Source organism: Triplophysa dalaica, chromosome 7 (genome assembly GCF_015846415.1).
Source record: "Triplophysa dalaica isolate WHDGS20190420 chromosome 7, ASM1584641v1, whole genome shotgun sequence".
NCBI classification, from domain to species: domain Eukaryota; kingdom Metazoa; phylum Chordata; class Actinopteri; order Cypriniformes; family Nemacheilidae; genus Triplophysa; species Triplophysa dalaica.
Window position 1 is genome coordinate 17,993,980 of NC_079548.1, and position 7,367 is coordinate 18,001,346.

Below are 7,367 nucleotides of genomic sequence, written 5' to 3' on the forward strand. Positions count from 1 at the left end.
GAGAGTATCGTCTGTTTAAAATAAACAGATTGCGACTAAGGGATGCTAGATTATATATTCATCTAAAGCGATGGGTAATATTTGTATTTAATATAATGATACGAATGACCAAATATGCAAAGCAAGCTTAAAATTACCTCTGAAGACACAACCTACTCTAAAAGTAACGTTAATCAGTTTGATCCGGTGCTAACCAGTGATCCATTATTTACATCAAATGTGAACATCCACGGATAGTCATAACTCGATACTTACACTTCGTCAAGCTCGGTTTGCTAATACGTACCTGTAATGAACCGCGTCACGTAGTACCGCATTACTAGCTATGTTTTTAAACTGAAATCAAGCATTCCACAGCGCAGGCGCGGTGGCCAAGTGGTAAGGCGTCGGTCTCGTAAACCGAAGATCGCGGGTTCGAACCCCGTCCGTGCCTTTTAAAAGCGTTGCGCAATGACGTTCACTCCAAACACAACGCCAAAGCATCCACTTATATAAGTATGCAGTCAAGTTTAATGAACACTGAGAAAAAGTCAATCTATACTGGTCGAGGTCATATATCACTCGTAGTCATGTACCCTATAGCTGGACTTATATATAAATGTATTAATGATGTGGAATGTTGCCGTAATAATTGACGATACAGTAAAACGACACCCAAAACTTCACAATTAAACCATGAACGTATTACATGTTATGTTATATGTCTCAAAATTCGTTGTCACCCCAGAAACAATAGTGTTTTAAAAGCACTGCCGCAGTCTCGCCAACAGGGGGCGGCAAAGAGCAACAAATCAGTTCTGCAATGCTACAGGTTTGATTGCAGATTTGATTCATATTTCATAATTTAATGCATTTATATACGTTTGATTGACACCATCTCTGTCACATTTACGAACAAATAAACTCGCTCTTATACGTACAAATGAGAGTTTTACATTTAAACCAACATAACACCAACGTCAAATTATTTGGGCAGATGAACTGATTCTAAATGTTTGGCTGCTACAACACGATCCGTTATATTTAGCTGACCAAATAAACTCGGTCATTTCAGCTCGGGGTTTCTAAGAACGTCCCTTCCTAGTTTCTATATTTGGAGATGACTTCTAGGAAAAAAACAGAAACTGCCAGCTACCCTATCCAGTTCCACGTGTTAAATTTTGCTCCCTTTTAAAGCAAAAGAGAAGCATTGGTCAGCGTCGCCCCAGCATATTCAGACGTGAGCGATTTGACGTATTGCCACCCATCGACGATCGTTGATGGACGCAAGAACGTCAGCGCGGAATTTAGCGTGCAATTGGCGTGCGTTGCCGAAAACGGGATCTCCCCCTGCACGGCCCCCGCTTACACAGTAGCGTGACCATGAAGCAATGCATGAGCAGAGAGATCTTAAAATGCACTGAGTCAGTCTGCTCCTCCAGACGCTTGCTGATCTCGCCAACGGGAGCACGTATATAAAACGTGCACTTACAGAAGCGATGTCTGATTCAAATCGACCAGATGTTTCTAATAACCGCACAGCGCTTAACGCAGTCGAGGTAAGTTTAAAGCGATGATACATCGATATGCGTTCGCGCGTTTTCTTGATCCGAGTCAGTCGGCAGGTGTGATCAGAATTCGCCCAACGTGCAGAATACTTATTAATTCTGTTGATGATGTCATAATAGACATCTACCCGTTAGAGTGGGAAATGAAATAGTAATTTAAATGAAATTATGTGACTTGTCTTTATAGGGAACGTTGATATTTAATGCGCGTTATGCCCCACGTTATATTTTGCGCGAATGTTGCTTCCCGACAGAGGCAGACTGATTGTGTCTGAGAGAGTACCTGAACTCTCCGGGGAGCCGAACACACTGTCTGGGACCCAGCTGATCAAAAAAGCGTTTATTAGGGCGGCTTCGCTTTTAAAAGCATTTGATGGATTCTTCAGGTCGCGCGCTTGGACGGCAGGTTTGAACTTCGCGTGATGGCTTAAGTGGCCACCGTAATTATTCCATATGCATGCATGTTAGCCTTGACTGAAGAAGGTCACCTGCTATGATTTATGATCTGAAGAAAGTAACAAAGAGACCGTGCGGCAAATGTCTGAGAAGCAAAGCTGAAAAACATCAAATCAACAATCTTGTGATTTCTTTAAGAAAACTATGGGACAGAAATGTTCAGGAGTCGGATGTCGAATATAGGAAATTATTAGTTAGGTTTATGCTGAAAGCAGGTTTATTAGGTTTATGCTGAAAGCAGGCTTTGGTATTGCAAACAATCATTGTGATTTCAGTGGCGGGACTCTGGGGGCAAGATGAGTGTTGATCACAGTCCAACTGGCCCGCAAAGTCCCGCTTTTGGGATTCACTCTCACGGCATGACAGTAGTAAAAGTACATATATCTGCATCTGTATCAACCACATGTAATGGGTATATTTAGACCATGTCACGCGCCTCTACTTGATGTCAGTCAGGGAGGTTTTTCAGTGTAAACCTGTCCCACAAATGTGTCTGATCTGAAGTGGCACGCAATTAAATGTAAATGTTACGCCGCAGGGAGAATGAGGGGCTTTTGGGGGCACTTGTGTTTCAGTTTCACCATCATAATGCCCCTAAAAATCCTTATTGCTCTTGCACTGATCACCATAGTGATCATAAGGTAACGTGCTCTTTCCCACTTGATAATGTTGTGAACGTGTAGGCTGCTGTTTTCACAGACAAACCTCGTTGGTTTGGTGCAGTTGTGTCTATTGACTGTTAATGCTCTTTATTTACAGCCATTAGCATTATAGATCTGATGCAGACAGAATTTGTTTGTTCAGATTTGAACAAAGATGCACTTCCTATAAAACATGATTAGACGTTGCTAAGGGCACCACAACTGAAGGACTTTCAATGCAAAGTCTAACTGGAGTAAAAAATATTTTGGAAATATCTAGTGGTGGGCCGTTAACGGCGTTAACGCAGTGAGACTATTATCGCGCGTTAAAAAAATTGTCGCCGTTAATCTATTCTCAAAGTTGGGTTGGGAGCTGGGTCTATACTACGCAAGCTATGATGACTTTCACCTTGATATTTTAGCGCGGATGTATACCAGCTTAACTGCACTGTACGGAGCGAGAACGAGATTTTTCAACTCGCGTGATTCGCGTCATTCGCGGAAGCGGAAGCAGAAGCCGCCTCATCATCTCATAACCAGGGCTTCATTCGCGCAGCAAGTAGGTCTATTGGCTCTTTGCATTAACATATAAATCACTCGCGCTTGACGCGCCATTCGCGTTTGGTCTGAACACAACATAACGTTACTGTGAAATTACCGCATCAAACGTGACGTGCTAACATGGATGCAGCTATGAAGCCGCCGGGTTTGCTTCAGGGAATATTAATTTTTAAGAAGCTTCCCAATGGAAACATCGACAAGACTAAGGTTGTTTGCACCTTGTGCAATGCGGAATTGGTTTAGAAAAAACACTTTCTCTCAACAGGTAGTGGTCTAGCTTTAGTTAAAATCAGTAACTTTGTATTGAGATCTAATGTATTATGGCTCCTGTATGACATATCGCTTGTTGCTCCCTCACTCTTTGTAAGTCGCTTTGGATAAAAGCGTCTGCTAAATGACTAAATGTAAATGTACTGTAGGAGCTTTTCCAGTCTCAAGTACCACCTAAACGCAAAGAATCCCTTAGCTAATGCGGAAGTAAACACAAGTTCATTTTCCATCCATCCATTTTCTACCGCTTATCCGAACTACCTCGGGTCACGGGGAGCCTGCGCCTATCTCAGGAGTCACAAGTTCATTTTATTGAACATAATTTAATTTTCATCACCAATTATCATAGTAGAACAGCTTTCTCAAGCAGTTTGTGATGCATTTTGGAAACAGGAGATGAGCCCCTGGTCTAATGCGGCACCTGGCTTTAGACACCCGTTCTCAAAGACTTACTTTTAGTCATTATTTGGGTAGCACACATTCTGAATGCCTTCGGCAGAATTCAAATGAGCCATTTTAATCTAGATTAATCTAGATTAATCTTGGAATTAATCTAGATTAATCTAGATTAAAAAAATTAATCTATGCCCACCACTAGAAATATCACATTTGTGCTATTTGTGCACAGATATGTTGCGCTTGTGCATTGTCCTGTCGTACAGAAGGCAGGTTACTCAATGCCTAAAGGATCTGCTTTTTTTATTTAGCTTATGGTGGTAACAAAACTGTCTAATATTCAAACTCCATTTTAATACACAGTTTTAATACACATTCCTGCCGAAACATGGGCCCCTGTCACTGGCCTTGAGGGCCAGACATGCACCAAAAGAAATTCTGCTGTAAAGCAAAATTTTCATTTACTTTATCTCTTAATGAAGAATGCAGGTTAAAAATTGAGAAGTGTGTCACCAGCCATTCAGCCATGCCTCAGTGATGCTGCTTAAAATTACAGCTGACAAGAGTCAAGAAGTGACATACATGCACTTTGTGTAGCTTTATAAACAATAGGGGCAACACTTTAAAGGTATAGTTCACCAAAAATGAAATTGCTTTCATCCTTTACTCTCATGTCATTTCAAACCTGTATGACTATATCTTTCTTGTGCACAACACAAAAGAAGATATTTTGAAGAATGTTGGTGACCAAACAACACTGCCCCCCCATTGACTTCTATTGTATGAACACAAAACCACTGAGACATTTCTCAAAACATCTTACAGGTTTTGAATGACATGACGGTGAAAAAACATAATGAGAATTTTATCTTTGGGCTGAACTTCTCCTAACCTTTCATATCCACTCTTGCAAAGTCCAATAAACCGAGGCTTTTATCCGAAGCGTTCACATACATTTTGAATATATCCTTTATCAATCTAATCATTCCCAAGGTATATGAGCTAAGCGTGAACCAATGAGACCATAAGCATTGCTAGCATTATGCTAGTTGTTCTTCAGGAACATTTCAAAAACACAGTGGAAAAATAACAGCAAAAGTGACTTTGTGTGATTTTTAGTACGCTCCAAAACATACCATGCCATGTTATTATAAGAACAAGGGGTCTATTGCTAGTTGAGGGAACAGGATGTGATTCCAAGAATGTCAAGAGTCTTATGCCACATGTAAGTAGTCGATAGTTCTGTTACAACTTGCCAAATTGCAACAACTGGGAATATGAAGTTGTGAACTTTCACATACTTGATGTCTTTTTTAATAGCAGAATTAACTATGTTTTAATTGTCTATGGTTTGTAACTAATATAATAAGATGACATTTGTAGATTGGCTCACAGCTCTTTAAAGTCTCTGGGCAGTGGGCAAGCTGGTTACTTGAGGAGGAATTAGCTGTGGTGCTTTCTCTCTGTTCTTGGGCTCTGTTACGGCTCAGCTCATGGTAATAGGAGAAAGAGAGACTTTCAGCTGGGAAAGTAATTATTGACACCCCACACAGCCAACAGTGAATCCTTCCTAACCAAACTCATTTCAAACTTTGGAAGCTTGAAGCCTTACCGGAATTATTTTTTTTCTAATGAACACAGTAAACTTATCACAGTCAGATTAGGTTATTACTGACAGCAAAAACTAAAATGAGCATCAACGTCTTTTTAAACTAAAAACTTTCTTGCAAAATCACTTTCTTACTGTTCCTTTGGACGTCATTAAAGCCTCTGAATCAGTTTTTGAGAACCACTGGAGAGTCATTCGTGCTGAGTCGGCAGTTCACATTAAGTGCATTTACACATACTTAAAACACCCACTGAAGTGCATTGAAATCTGCAGCTTTGTTTGATCCACTGACAATTTCCTCTGAAACAGGAAATTAGGGCGAGACGTACCAAGTGGCTCATGCCCTTTTAAAATAGTCAAAAATAAGAATGAACACTATTTTTTCGATTGAGCTTTTGATTGGTCAGAAAAATCTGACGAGTATGATGTCATAAAATGTGATATCGTCACATTTTCGCCTTTTTTACTTTACTGAAGGAGAAAACATATTTACAAAACACATTGAGCAGTTTGTCCATTTAGAGCTACTGTAGAAACAACATGGTGAACTCCATGTGAGGGGACCTCACATGGCTGTGTATGTAGATACAAATTGCTCTTTCTGAGGTAATAAAAACGAAATGCTTCATCATGTAAGGTCTTTATACACGTCTGAACACATAGTTATGCATACTGCATTGCATTTCTGTCAATACATCCTCCCAAAAATTGCACATAGCACCTTTAAGCAATGATTCAGCTTTTTAAAACGAATTGTAAATATTACAGTTACAATAAAATTCTGAATTAAATTGTATTAATTATGATTGAATCTCAACCATGTTTATCAAGCCATAGCCTACAGCTCGATATAATTTGATTCGGCTTTGTTCTCCAAAACAGAGGTGAGGCAAGATATGTAAATATTTTCACCCACTGTGTTATGTATACTTGGACGGACAGATTAAACAGTTCGACTAACCCAAACCATGTGGCTATCTCGATTGCAGCCGCCCATGTAAACATATTTATATTTAAAAACAGTGTTATATTAATTGCGTTACGTAGTTTTAAACCCTAATGATTTCAAGTGTGTTTGTACAGTCCTTAAAATCTGTTTCAGTTCCTGCTAACATGTGTTCTCCTCGACCTTCATGTTTGCCCTTGCTTTGTTTAATGTACACAAACGAAGGTTGAACTTGTCAGTTACAGTTAGCAATGCAGGCTGCTAAATATCACTCCCTACTGTCTTTATCTGTTAGTAAGGGAAAACTGTTACTCATTTAGAGTATTTTGAAGACTAAGCAGACTAAAAGATCTTGTCATTACCACGAGTCACCAAATCATGGGTCTAAATGGAAATCTGTGGAAATGAATGTTTTGACAAACACACACACGAACAGTCATGCGTTCTGAGCATCATTCAGTTAGCATTTTTATTATTAACTTGTCTTTAGATTTAACGTACATTGAATGTTATATTGTCTTGCAGGTACAAAACAATACTTGGAAAACAGACAAGCAGTTTTTATGTCTCTCTCCTATTACCTCAGGGCAAAGCTGAAGGGTTATACCCAAATATGATAAATGGATTTAGGTTTCATAAATAATGTTTTCAAGTGCTCTAGGAGCTCGAGGAGACAGAGAATGAACACTATTAGACAATTTATAAACTTAAAATGACATAATGGTCTCAAAACAATATTGTATATGTCAACATACATCAATCGAAACATGTTCATCAGTTAGCTGGTATCGGGAGATTTTAACAAATCTAACTGAAACCCTCAGGAAATAAACTTGTCAAGAAGTGATAAGTTGAGAATGCACTATAACTGTTTAAACACTGCTGTAAACAACCAAATCATCAGGATGACTCACAGCAGGCTTGTAAAAAAGGCATTTTTA

General features: G+C 39.4%; 1 non-coding gene across 1 annotated transcript; it reads left to right on the top strand.

The window, feature by feature from the left end:
• The first annotated feature begins 361 nt into the window (after window positions 1-361).
• trnat-cgu (transfer RNA threonine (anticodon CGU)) lies at window positions 362-433 on the top strand. Its single transcript has one exon. It is a non-coding gene; the product is annotated as a tRNA-Thr (tRNA).
• The last annotated feature ends 6,934 nt before the right edge of the window (window positions 434-7,367 follow it).